The sequence below is a fragment of the Ascaphus truei genome, chromosome 5 (assembly GCF_040206685.1).
Source record: "Ascaphus truei isolate aAscTru1 chromosome 5, aAscTru1.hap1, whole genome shotgun sequence".
Lineage (NCBI taxonomy): Eukaryota > Metazoa > Chordata > Amphibia > Anura > Ascaphidae > Ascaphus > Ascaphus truei.
This window is the reverse complement of record NC_134487.1, coordinates 45686299-45700913: the sequence shown is the minus strand read 5'-3', so window position 1 is coordinate 45700913 and position 14615 is coordinate 45686299.

Sequence of the window (14615 nt, the reverse complement as noted above, 5' to 3'; positions counted from 1 at the left end):
CTGGGACCTTGGAGCAATTCTGGCCTAGCCCACCGAAGCACTGCTACGAGGGCCCTACCTGCTCCCTCTCTGTCCCGACCATGACTGCCTCTTCCTGTCCCAGCATGCAGTATATCTCCTTAGGCTTCCCTTGTAAAACAGCACTGCCATTGGTTCCCTGGAGTCATGTGGTACTCAGCCCCTATGCACGAAGGGGCTGTATTACATTGGGATCACATGCGCATGGCGTGCTGCACATGAGCGATCCCTAATGGCCGCCGTGGGTGCTCTGCGCATGCGTGAACTGAAATGGATGCGCGCGCAACCTACAATGGCGGCGCCCTGTGAAGAGGGCCGCCGGCGAGCCCGTCGCTGTCCCTGCATCCCCCCTGCAGCCTCGGAGATAAGGATGGGGAACAGGAGACAGGGGGACCGGAGGGGACATGGCTACATCTATATATACTGTATATATCAAAATCAATATATTAGACAGCGCCTAAGAGTGTATTTCAATACACTTACATATACCCAAATAATATAGGAATATACAATAACCGTATCAGTATAGTAGAAATTTCAATAAATTGATTAATAAATCATAGAAACTAACGAAGACTAGCAACAGATATTGATTAAATCAGCTTGGTCTAATGAAACGTGCAGGGTTACGTGCTGCTAATAGCTGTTTGTGAGGATTCTGAATCACGACGCCGTAGAAGGAGGCTTCGATCTACCCTAGAGTATTGGGAACTCTAAACTCAGGAACTCTTTTCAACTACTGCAAGTTGCCGGAAGACTTCCTAAAGGGCGATACCGACAGAAAGGACTAACTATGCCAGTACAAAATTGTAGATCGGGGAATTACTGCAAAATGTATATCTAAAAAGTGTTCTTAAGGCACTAAATGTTAATGATTACAATGTACTGTAGATCTGTGCATTTTGGGGCCAGAAGTACAACAGTGAATGTGATATTTCAGTTAACTGAAAATTAAACAATGGAATAGCCTAAAAGTAGATTAACTATTACTTATTGTTCAAATGCTGGAGCGTCCTATGATGCAAAAAAAGTTAGGATGCTTTGGCCAAATGACAAACTGTATGAAACAACAATGGCTACAGCAGATATATATATATATATATATATATATATATATATATTACAATTCAACACAGCACCAACAGTTTAAAAAACCAGACACGATATTTAGATTTAGCTTCTACCAAAAGAACAGAGATTTTGCACTTCAAACTGTATGTAGCCATATAGCCCCTGGCTACTAAAATCCTTTGCCCTATGTGCTGTCTGTTTTAATATCATCCAGCAGTGCTAGGGTTAAACCCTCTTACACAAGACCTGCATGTGAGCTGTCTCCTAAGGGAGATACTAAGTAACAATCTGCAGGTGCAGGCCTTGTGGCAATTGGAGTCTCAAATTAGGGGGGGGTTGGGTTACTCTACCAATCCAGCCCAAATACTGGGGTATAGGGAGTAACCCCTCCCCAGGTATAAATGTGGGGGACCCTCCCTAGTGCCCAGTTCCCCTCTGGGGAGTGCTAGGGCAGAGAGAGTTCCCCCTGGGGATTGGGTGTTCCTCTTCTGGACCTCTCCTAGTGTTACGCCGGTGCTGCCCGCAGACCAGACCCGTCCCCTGTGCTGAGGTGGGACGTAGGGATACACGCACCCGCAGCAAAGGGAGCGCGTCCGGAGTGTGGTGTTAGTGTTGCCAGGCCAGGTATAGTAAGGAAGACAATACTTGCTGGTACCGGTAGTAGAGGAGGAGTAGTTATTGCCGTTGCCAAGATCAGGGATAGGAGAGTTGCGGATGATCGAAGGTATAAGCCGTGTTACAGGGATGCCAGAAGTCACGAAGTCCAAGTAGAGCCGAAGTCGAGAGCCAGAGGGGGTAGTCGTCCAATCCGCGTCAATACCTGAGGAGTCACTGAGAGAGTAGTCAAATGCTTCCATACATAACTATGTCGAGCGACGAGTGATTGGAAGCACAGGCATAATAAAGCTGGGCATGCCAATGGGAAAAGGGGGCAGGCCTGGAGGACTGCAAGGAGTCCTCCCTGATAGGAGGGAGGTGTTACAGTCCAGCTGAGTGTAATCATTGATTTCCATGGAACTGTGTGATGTTTGGGGGCGACGCCTCACTGCAGGAGCAGTGGTTAAAAGTGCTCTGTTAGGCGTGTGCTCTGTAAGCTGGGACTGCATGCACATAACGTCTGGGGCTGGCGTGCGTGTGTGCGTGGATTCGGTGACTGACGCGCGTATGCGCATGGGGACAGAGACAGATGCACGTGTGCACATAAAACGCGGAGCTGGGGACACACGCAGAGGCTGCGGTTCAACAGGCACCTCTTCGGTTGGTGCAATCCTGTGATGGCGAGGAGCCAGAGTGCCAGTGGCAGACAATGGAGGTATGTGGGAATTGCGCTGCAGACGCTTGGACGCCTAAGTACCGACGGAAGGTGAGTAATGGTCGCGCTGACGGTGCTTAGACACCAGATTCCTTACACCTAGGGATGCAGAATCCTTGCCCCTTAGTGGGCTAAGGAAGTCTAGACCAGCCCAGGGACCTCAAGCTCATGGGGGCCTAGTCATGTCCTGTGCAGGGAGGGAAGGTGCCCCTGGTACAGGAAGGGGATCAGAGTTAAAGTTATGTTCCTGCTGAACTTGTAACCTGTTGAAGTTATCCCCTGCTATATTGTAAGCTGGCTACAATAAATCCCTGTGTATGGATAAGGCATCAAGTGTGATTTGTCCTCTGCTATGGAGGTTCCTGTGGGGATTCAGGATGGAGGCGCTGCCCTCTGCTGAATAAACTGAAGAGGTCCCCAATATCCCATTCCACCGTGGAGCACTCAGCCTTCTGTGAGCACCATCTCACTAGAATACACATGCACCATCAGATGTCCCTTATGGGGGGGGGGGGGGTTACATATATATCACAATGTCAACACTGATTTATTTTCATTTTTGATGTATGCAGCAATTTTTAATGTTTACATACCTATGTTTTGAGCTAAAAGACTGACACGTTCTATACAATTCATACTGTTTTATTTTTATAGGGAACCATTATGCAATATGGGATGAAAGATGTTGACACAAATATAAATAATTGAGGAGGCCTGTACTCATATCTCGATCGTCTGTTCTGCGCATGCAAACAACTGAAATCGCCGGATCCGCTTTCTGGCGATTTTCACTATACGGCGGGCCCCTGGAACGGAACCCGCCATATTCCCGGGGCTCTCCTGTATGCTCTATTACTAAGCAAGAGTACCTCTCGTATCCATACACAACATAGGATGAGACCGCTGTGCTCAAAAAGGAGCACACCTGTGTTACCTGGGAGATATGCTAATGAGAAATGCAAAGTATATTTAAATGACAGTCCACACTTCTTAAAAGGATTTCCATAGGAACTGTATTGAGGAGTTGACTTTGCATATCTCATTAGCATAATTCCCAGGGACATCTGGTGTGCTCCTTTTTTTTTCAACTGCCTATTTATTTCAAGTTATTCCAGACAATTTTAGGGAACACAGGACAGTATACAAAAAAACTAAAGTCAAATGGGAAGGGTAAGAAGATACAACTATATCGGTACATTCGAGAAATTCAGTTATAATGGTTAAGAAATACATGTTATCTAAGCAGACACATACTCTATGTCGACACACAAATGTATTTTTTGTCAAGGGCTAAACAAAAGGCTATATAATCTCTCATTGACAGTCAAGCATATGTGAATGCCATCCAGTGATTCTAAATGTCACAAAACATATCATAAGACCCATTAAGAATACTGGATAGACGTTCCATTAGAATGACTTCATTTACAAGCCAAAAAATGCTCTCCAATGATGGAGGTCACGCTAGTTTCCCATGGTTGGCTATAGTGCATTTAGTGGCAGTGAGAATATAAGAAAATAAAGTGTAAGCATTTTTAGGGATTTGTGTAATGAGCATATTTAAGAGTAAAACAAGGGATTCTGGGGGATTCTTATTTCAATATATTGTTGCCAGGTCTCTCTGGACTACTATTCCTTGCCTTAAATTCCACTGTAAGTCCCTATAGGTTTTGGGCAGTGTGGGAATGATTCCTAAAGGGGGACCGTCCTAACCTAATGTTCAGTGTGTAAAGTTACATTGTTCAGCAGGAATGAACAATAAAGTTATAGTGGCCTCTCACTAAAGTAAGGGGGGGGGGGCTATGACAAGAATAGGCTGACTTACTAGCCACTCCCCAAGGAAAGGAAGGGGAGCAGTCTCCACAGTGAAGGAGAAAAGTGAGGAGCATAGTAAGAGAGCTTCAAAGAGTTATTGAGCTAACCTTGAAGGAGTAAGGAGTACTACTGGAAGATGCCAGAATATATATACTCTGCGTAGAGAAGTGGCTGAGGCCAAGCCCAAGATTGGATAGGGTTGGTGCACAATTGATGTATGATGTACAATTCAGTGCATGTACTGTGAAGATGAATAAACTTCAGTCAAATATACTGGTGTAGTCTTTGAAGCATGGTAATGACTAAAGGAAGAAGATTTGTCCACGAGGTGCATCCTGAAACCTCAGGATTCTCTTGGACTGGAGGCGCTGACTACTGAGAAATTCACCGCAATCCTGTCCTGAAACTCCCCACAAAACCTCGGAGATCTCCGGCCTTCTGTTTGTCTCACAGGTATGACCACAGCAGCAACAGAATACACTGGTAGCAAGAACATTTCCCAGAGGGTAGGGGAAAGAGGGCTACGATATCATAAATAACTTTCAATGTTTGGGTCCAGGTCTTTGAAATTATGAGACAGAAGCACCAGATGTTTAACATAGTGCCCATATCTCCACAATTTCTCCAAAATAACTCGACACCGCAAGAAATATTATATGGCATTTTTCAGGCACTAAATACCAACGAAACAGGATTTTATATCAATTTTCCTTAATATTCGTACAAATACAGGACTAAGCTGTCCTAGCAGAGATTGATCACCAAGATTTGAGTGGAAGTTCAAAACCCAATTCATTCTCCCATTGCAACATGTATAAAGTTTCAGAGTCAGAGTTTATCACCTGTAAAAATTATATTAAATAGAAATGAACCCTTACATCTGGAAATAATTTATACACAGCTGTTCAAACCAGTGAAAAAAACAATTGGTGTAGAAAGGTTTTCTTTATTAGTAACCGTAGGCATAATGGCCTCCTTCCTGATAACAAGAAAGTCCAAAAGAATGATTTTGGATAAACAACATATGTCGTATTTCCAAAGAATATAATAACTTGCTTGAAGAAGAATCACCTTTATTCCTTCACCAAACTTCTTGAAAATGTTGATCTACAAACCTACTGTATTTCAATCACTATTCTGTCCTAGACTCTGTGCAATTAGATTTCAGCACTATGCATTATCCCCTCTGCGATGCGTTTCCAACCCCCTGTGGGGTTGAGTAGTTATGGGCAAGGGAATTGGAGGACTCGTTTAAGTTAGAAAATTACACAATGCGCACACTTTGCTAAGATTTAAAAATAGTTTATTTGAGCTTCTACATCCTTTATATTATGAAGGCCACATCTGAAAAGGAACTGCACACAAAGCATGTACTGTTGCTCCAATAAAAGGTAAGAAAAAAATGTTCCAGGACTAACATAGCAGCTATGAATATACTGTCCTTACTTTTGTTTCCTAATTTCCTAAGCTTCTTTGTTGGTAATAACTTTATTCAGAAACTGTGAGCTTACCGTCTGCCAAATGACTCACTTGTTAAACCTGAGCCGACACTGTACATGTGCTAAAACAGTTTTCATAGATGTGTGCTCATTTCAAATGATGCTTTTAAAAACTATATATAAATTAGTGATGCAGTGCCGAAGAACAAACAAATGCTTTCATTTCCCATTGAAAACATATCCTTTGATGTAAGCAGGTTGCAGGAGAGAAGCAAAACAGTCTTCAGTGAATTATCCTCCCTAGCAATTATTTTCAGTGCACTCTGCCTTCTCTGCATTCTTTTCTCTAACACTCAATATGTTTTCTAGCACTTCCCCAAATTACAAATGCATCTCTAGAAGGTGCTTCTCTACATGTTGTTTTCATAGTGACAAAGGTGAAAAGTGTTGTCAAAATGTCTACCTTTCCATGAATTCAATTTCTTCTTAGACATTGTAAAGAAAGATAGTTGTCACGAAGAATTTCTAAGTGTACAAAGTGGTATTATCCAAGAAGTATGCACATCTCGAACCATTTTTTCCCAGGGATCAATAAATCCAGGAGTATTTTATCTGAAGTGGAGAGCAGGATAAAAACATAATGCTCCATTATGATTTTAGGTATTGTCTACAGAACATAGGTGTCTTTGTTTGATACTGGTGCAGACATCTGCACCAGGATAAACAGAGTTCTGCTTTAGACTAAACAGCTGACATTTAGTCTATGACTTGGAATTGGCTGTATATTAATAAACAATAAAGCTATTAGGGCATATTAATGCTGCACAATGAACTTGTCAGAGTGGATGATGTATAAATCAATATAAATAGCAGTGACAGGCAGTAATTGAATTCCACTGGTCCCTCGGCCCATTCTAAATATGAGAAGATATGACATGTGGAAAGAAAATATGGAAACCGAAACACTGATACCATTAACATTCCTATTGTGAGCTGTGCTGTCCTCCTAGTTTTTAATGGGGTCAGAATGTTAATGGGCATTGAATTCTCCCTTTTAAATGTAGACAACATGACAATGCAAATATTAATAATTATTTTGCAATTTCACTGACCATGTCCTTGGTTTTTTTTTTTTTCACTCTCTTTCAGAAAATGGCCCCATCAACCAAATAAAAGAAAGAAATGCTGCACAATGGGTATATTATGGTTTATGAGATTCATCAGACATATGTACCATACTCACAATACAGAAACAAGTAATGCTTTCTCTGACAGATTGTCTTTAATGTGCTCTGTGTGCGTGTCACAAAGCAGAAATCGTGGGAAGATACAATGCTTGTTGTCTATGGCTCACTCTTATCTGTCATTAGTGGAGAAAACTTTCCTTTGTCATTTGACAAAGAAAAAAGGATAATGTTATATGCGCACATCAATTTTAACAGTCAATCTCAATCTCATTAATCATTGATATTACATACTTAATAGGTTTGGTTGGGCTAACACTGTATGCCACATTAATGGGGGTAAGACTATGAGATTGCTTTTAACGCTAGTTAAGAGATTTGCATCCAAAATAATAAACGTGACCATTATCAAAACAAATTAAAAAATCATTTCCATATACTTAGTATGGTTTTAAAACAAATCTATGTATTGGCTAATTTGTGATTTTTGTCTACTAATTAGTTGAGAAAATTAGCTGTCTGGTCACTTTTTAGATTTTTAGTTACATTTTTAAAATACTGTAGATCATATATTTGTAAGTTCTGAGTTTGGTGGAGTTACAGTAAGAGACAAGAGAGGTGCAATCCTATCAGAAAGGTATTCAAGAACTGAAACAAATAAACTATGTCTGGTCCATTAACGCAGATTTTTGGAGCACAGACATTGTAAAGTAATAGAATGAAATGTTTGCAACTTCAAGCGAAACTGAAAAAGTTCACAAATCTCTGATTACAACGTTTTACCCAAAATAGCTCTAACTTTCAGTAATCACGATTTTTTTACAGCATATTTCACAAATAAGCAAAAGTAAGCATTCATAAAAAGCATGAAAAATTGGTGCAACACAGCGCCCTTGCAGTAGCCTTGTTTAAGAGTACCGACACCTGATTCAAAACAATCTTACTTCCAGTCAACATGCATAGATGTAGCAACACATAGGGGCTCATTCTGGAAGCTCTTCATGGTTTAGCTTGTTTTCAAAAAGCGGAATGATGTACGAGGGAAAAACTGTATTCTCTATTGCAAATGACTTCTTCTAAACTGCTTCTAAAAAATGTGCCAAACCGAACGGTTTAACAGCCATACAACACGGTTTGTACTTACTTTAGAAGCGGATTGACCAGGGGTGGTGCTAACTCCACCCCCACTCTGTTTTCTGGGTTTTGCTCTCTTAGCCAAACCCTTATTTCAGGCCCTGGATATATCTCACAATACCAATCTCCCCACCCTTCAGGTGGTGTTAAAAAATGTGAGTTATTAAAAGCGGTTGGCATAACAGAACTAAGAGAATAGCAGTTGTGGGCAAAATATCTGAGGTTTTTTTTTTTTTACAAATCGATCGGATTGGCAGAGTCAGACTGAAACCACTTCTAAAAAAGCCATCTAGACCAAGGTTGGACATTCAATAACGTCTTACAGAATAGCAAAGCATGCCAATACGCTTCTAAAGTGCAGTTCAGAAGCAATTTGTCATACAGTTGAGTTACAGTAAGAGACAAGAGATGTACAAACTTCTAAAGTGCAGTTCAGAAGCAGTTTGTCATACTTCGGAGCTACTACAATAGGCCACTTCCTGTCCTCAGCATCACGGACAAACAAGCAAAAGTCTGGGGCGTCGGGATAGTCACACTACGCGGGTTCATGCTTTTGAATGGGCCCCCGCAGCATTGATCCATTGGTGCAGTGACTACGCGAGGCAACGGCACCAAGACCGTGCATCTTGCTACATTTGTAGTCATTTAAATGACCTAGAAATACAACAGTGTATGCTGTAGATTAACATCAGATCTTACTTTTGTGGTCTTTTTGGGAGGAAAGGAGCAATTTTAATTAAAACCTGTGGTTGACCAATCAACCCTAACATTGTTGCACAAGAAAATAAGAATATAAATTGGGCTTGTAGCGTTTGTGCCTCCCAGGAATTGTATGGTACAATCTTAATGGACATTTCCCAGGATGAATGTTATGGAGTTGTAACTGTACTTTTTGTTTGCCAGGAAATAGTCCTTCACCTGACTTTGTAATACATCAGGCATTCATATCATCTCATATAATGTATGGCCTGTGTGAAACTACAACCAGTCTCTGTGTTGGTGTCTGCATCCCTGTTTTGCAAAACTAAAAATGTGTTCGTTTGTTGCCTAGAGAAACCATCACTTCAAACACTCATTTCTATACACTATTTATTTTGGTAAAGTGACATGTCCATTGACCAGGACATGAGCAATTAACAGCTGGCAACTGGCACTGTCCTTTATTTGATCTGGCCTGCAGCCAGGCCCAGCTAAGTCTGCCATACAGATTACACTATTCAAATGAAAGAACTAATGAGATTTGCATTGACAAGATGCTTCTTTCTGAATGCCTGGAATAGAATAAGATGATGAATAGACATACATTACACAAACATGGTATGCCAATATATTAGCCACTATATTTTTCAGATAATTTCTGAACCATACAAGTGCTTGGTGGCTGTGGTCCCAAGAGGCATCAGTGTTTTACTTTGTCAATTGTTCACCTATCATCCCACCCACATGTGATTAATTCATATAATACCATGATGTATGTTGCTGCATTCCAAAGACCTACTCGCAGAAAGGAAGAGCAGACTCGTTGCCAGCAATAGACAAATGGAATCTTAACAACAACTGGACAAAAAGGACAATGCTGAATTGCTGTTAACTGAAGCAGAGGATGCACAAAATGGGCATTTTTTTGTGTAACCGTAAAAAAATTGCAGACATTAAAACATAAAAAGGGAAGAATCAGAAGGTATTTTGTAGGACTGTCCATCTGCTTCATTTTCTCAGCATTTGTATATTTTTCCTCTAGGGACACAGCTAAAAATGGATGGCAAGACAGTGAAAAATATCCAAGCTGCAGCAATCCCTCCATGTTCACTCATTTCTTGGCGGAACTTATGCAACAGAAGGTAGGGGAGGAAAACAGACCAGAACTGGAGAATCCCTGGGAGACCGACTGAAACATACTTTTGATTATTTAATGTCACAACAAAACCATCCACCATTAAAATATGATGAAAAGCAGTGACCAGGAGAAGCTCGCCATTAATAAGGCACTCTCTCACAAAAAATCATGGGAGAGATTTGATGGATGAAAAGGCAATATTAAAATGTCGCCTAATATAAGAAAGCAAATTGAGAGTAATCACCAGAATTTATTGGCCGGAGAAAAGCAGCCTGTTTTTTGGGCATATAGGGAGGCTTATCTAGTAAATCACAACATCAATGGAAAGCAAGGTGTCACTGCTGTGAGAATGTACCATGAAAAGAGGCTCTTAGAGGCTTTATTGGAGTAGCTATAACAGTGCACCCAGAGAATAAAATAATGGGATAGCAAAACTGAAAGATAAAGAGCAAGCTGAGTCTAAAAACCAGTCACATACTTTTCTTGGAACAAGAAAGATTAACCGTTATCCCCAGTGATAACTTTGCAAAAGGATACAAGTAAAATGGGGGTAAAATACTATGTTCATGTCATCTTCCCCATACATGGATCCATTTTGGATTTTCACATAACATTTTGAAAATATAAATGTATTGATTGGACCATTGAAACTTATTTTGAATGAATCGCGTGGAAACGGCTGATCTTGTTCATATGTCAAAATTAGAATGCCGGGAAAAAAAACTAATACTCAAGACACCATTGCTTATCAAACATTTAAATGTGTATATTTCTTCTGAAAACAGGGACTTAAAAGACAGTACAATGCAGCTAGATACGTTCTCTGTCCATTGGAAAAACAAATCAGGAAACTTTTGCTATTAGTTATTAATGTCTCATAAACAATTAGAGTTATTTGCCAAAAGCAGCAATCTTGCCCTATTTGAATGTAGTCAGGTCCCACGCTTACCTCCAAGCTGCGGGAGGGTGATGGCTGCTGGGACGACTCCGGTGGGGATTACGGCAGGTGCAGGTGGTGTTGCGGCAGGGCTCCGGTGCTCGGAGGCGGTCGCCACTAAGGCCGCTGCCATGTTTGATCTGGCGAATGCGCACAGGCATTTGCGCATGCGCAGAAGAGCCCTCAATGTACGGCGGCCATTACGTGGAGGCGCGCATGCGCATTGGTATAGCAGTTGCGGAGGCCATCTTCTATATGTTCCACAGGGGAACTACATTCCCCAGAATGCCCCAGGAGTTACTGTCACACGGCGAGGCTTAGCCAATAGGGCTGCAGCAAGCTACTTGAGGGGATATTGATACTTTTGGGAAGCTAGGAGCGCAAGGGTTCAGTCGGGAGCAGGACGGAGAGGAAGAATGTAATGTCCAGGGAGCAGTGCTCCACTGGACTAGGCCAGATTTCCTCCAAGTCCAAGATAGACCCCAAACTCACTATAGCTTGTGTGAGCTGCAGGGAAATCCCATAAGTAGGGACGCTTCCCAGTACTGTATAGTGTCAGGGACACAGTGACTACGCCATGTGGTGAAGTACAGCCTGCGGTCTAGAGACTATTTTACAGGGGCACACTCCAGCGAGAAACCCCTCCAGAGGCAACCGCCTATGGATCAGCACAGCAGAGGATCCGGCAGATCACAGCGTGGGACTATGTCGCGGATTCACGGACTCAGCTGCTCGGTTGGCCTGGTCTGGACTAAGACCAGGGAGGTGTTACATCCACGTGCACCAACGGCCAAACACACTGTGCGTAGCGTATCCCACATGCTCTTTGGGAGAGGGACAGATCTGTGGACACTAATGGGTTACGTGCCCTGGCACTCCAGTACATTGGGGGTTCCACCAGGGAGGTGTTACTTTGTGGGTGTGGCCTTGCAAGGCCTTGTTATTCCTGTGCTGCAGATTATATGACAGTAAATACTGTTGTTATATACCCGTGGACTCAGGAGTCCTGTTGCCTGCAGGTGCACCACCAAACACATACACGTAATGGGGGTTGGTTACTAGAGTACCCGGGCCAATGTGAGATTGGGGGGGGGGGGGGGAAACCCGTTACATGTATAATATTTTAAAAGATGTATTCTTCATACAGTTTGTAGATACACAAATGTAAAAAAATATTCACAGCAGACACTTTTATAGAATCTCTAAATGTGTTAATAGATATCCATAAATAAATTATACATTTGATATAAAGAAAGACAAATTGATGAATTGAAAGCATATTAACAGTGCAGTAGTGAGGTCGGTCGGCAGCTTCCTCTGGGCCTAGGAGTAAAGTTTTGGCCTGGATTTTGGGTTGTTGAGTGGGGACTGGGTGACTGGGGGGGAACAACCGCCAGTTGAGTGTGAAAGATGGGGAGGGGTGGCAGTAACCTGTTCAGTGTAAGGGAGGGCCAATTTGTTGAGTGGGAGTTGGGGGACTTTGTACAGAGTGCTCAAGGTTGAGCCGTGGGGAGGGGCCTGGCCTACTGGCCATCCGACCAGAAGTTGGGAGCCACTTCTGAAATTTGCCATCTGTGCCCTCCTCTGCTGTCAGGTCCGGGACACTTGTCCTGGCTATCACCCCCTTTTGGTGGCCCTCTCAGTATTCAGTACTTTTGAGATTAGATACCTAAAAACATACATTTGATAAAGTAGATAAACTGATGTATTTAGACTTTAAGCAACTATCTAAGCATTATAAAGTATAACATGTATAGCCCCCTTTCCCTATGCCTAAGGGAAACTGCGGGTGACTACGCGTGCTGCTAATACCTGTACACTTACAGGAGGCCTATGCCTCTGCTTCTGGGAGACTGGGGTAAGCTCTATCTCCTTCAGCACAGCACCTCCGCCTATGAGGGATTCCAGCGTTGGCGGGATAACCCCACACAGAACCTAATACTGCAGCAATAACACAACACACAATATATATATTTATATATATAACTGATCTTTACTATAACAATGCTACACATATAACACAGTACCATGTGTCACAGTGTAGTGCACTCACCCCAACACATAGGGGTTTCCCCAAAGTACTGAGGGGGATGTGGTACCAATAAGCCCTGGTGTCCGTCCCAGCAATCCCACCCAAATGTGAGGTAGAGCTACCCCCTGTAGATGTTGGTGCACGTTGGGTACCTACCTGGGAACTCCAGTACCCAGGTGCAGCTTGGCGAAGTGTGTTGGAGCGGGTCCCACGCAGCGGGGCCTGCGACACAATTTCCCTCTCTCCTAAGGGTCCTGATCCTCCTCACAGTTTCAGCTCCAGCCAGAGGGTCTCACACAATGTCTCAGGGTCCTGTGGCCTGATCCCTGACCGCAGAGTGCCACGTTGCCACCCGGTCACCGGCGCATAAATAAGAATAATGGGAAGTGTCACTATCTGGGGCCTTCCCTGCAACACTCCTCTACAGGTGACTCAGGGCCTAAATGGGGCCTAGGGCAAAGTCTAGGCCTATTCCAGGAAGCACTGCTCCCTGGACACTACCTTCTCCCATCGCTCCTCCGTCAGGACTGAAACGCATGCTCCCCGCACGCGGAGGATATCTTGTTCCTCCAACTACTCTAATCCCATTCGCTGGGACAGTCCCATGTGTGCAGTCCCTCCCTCTAAGGATTCCGGGACTTGTAGTTCTGCTGTACTCTATGCGGAGCCAAAACCAAAATGGCCGCCGCCCTACTAACTGCGCATGCGTGCCTCGCCGCTCTGTGCATGCAGATGGCTGTACCCACACCCCTGATCGCGCGGAGCTCCGGGAGATAGCTGGGCAGATCCCTGCACTGGAGGCAGGGTAGGGGACTCGGCTACACTTGTAAGAATAAAGATCAAGTGTCGAGGGAGAAAGAGGAAGTAAAAGGTCTACAAAATAGAAAATATAAGAAATAATTGATCAGGAGAAAGAACTTTTATGTTGTAAATGTTTTCTCAAAATGTTAAATAAAAATGTATGCATGGCAATATACATATTTCCTAGAAATCAAGGACTATTTTCTAATGACATGCTTAGGGATCACAGTGTAAAAACTAATTTCATGATGATAGACTAAGAGGTTGGTAATCCCGCATATTACATGTGGCTCCCTTCACTCCAATAGGTCCTAACTGCCAACCGTCATACTGTATAATGTTGGAGTCGTCAAGAATTGAGACACCTGAGGCCACTTGACACCTGGGAGTGGTAGAACATGCAGAAGCTACCCTTAACTAGTGTGAGAATCATACTGTTTTGTGGCTATACTGAGCTTTAATTACCTATGCAGAGTCCCTATTTACACTGGCACCCCAGATCTTTGGTTGTCCATTTTATACACATTGCAATTTGGTCTCTTTTTAATTGTTTTACCAATATATGTTTGAGACCCCTGTGGCAACATGGGATCTAGGTACAAAGAGTTGCAAATTGATTTTTTTTTTGGGGGGGGGGCTTAAAATTGGGTCATGTAAAACTCAATTCTAATTATGCTTGTCAGCACCTATGCACTAAGCTCAAATTTCTCGATCTGCATCAAAAATAGATTTTGCTGTCATTTGATTTTGGCACCTGGAAATACACTGTTCTTGGCATACAGGTGTAAATGGTATGTACTAAAAATAATGTGTGCATTACAAAATCAATTAAAAGTACGTCAAACTCATCTGTTAAACTTGGCATAAATGCTAAAAAGACGTGTACTAGGGCTAACACAGAATTAAGTTTCTATGTATTAATCCGAAATGTATTTGACAGCACGGATGTTTTATAAAGTCTCACTTTTTGCCGATGATGTTCTATCACTAACCAGCCTTTAAACATTTCTCTGTGAACTCTTCAAAGAGATATAC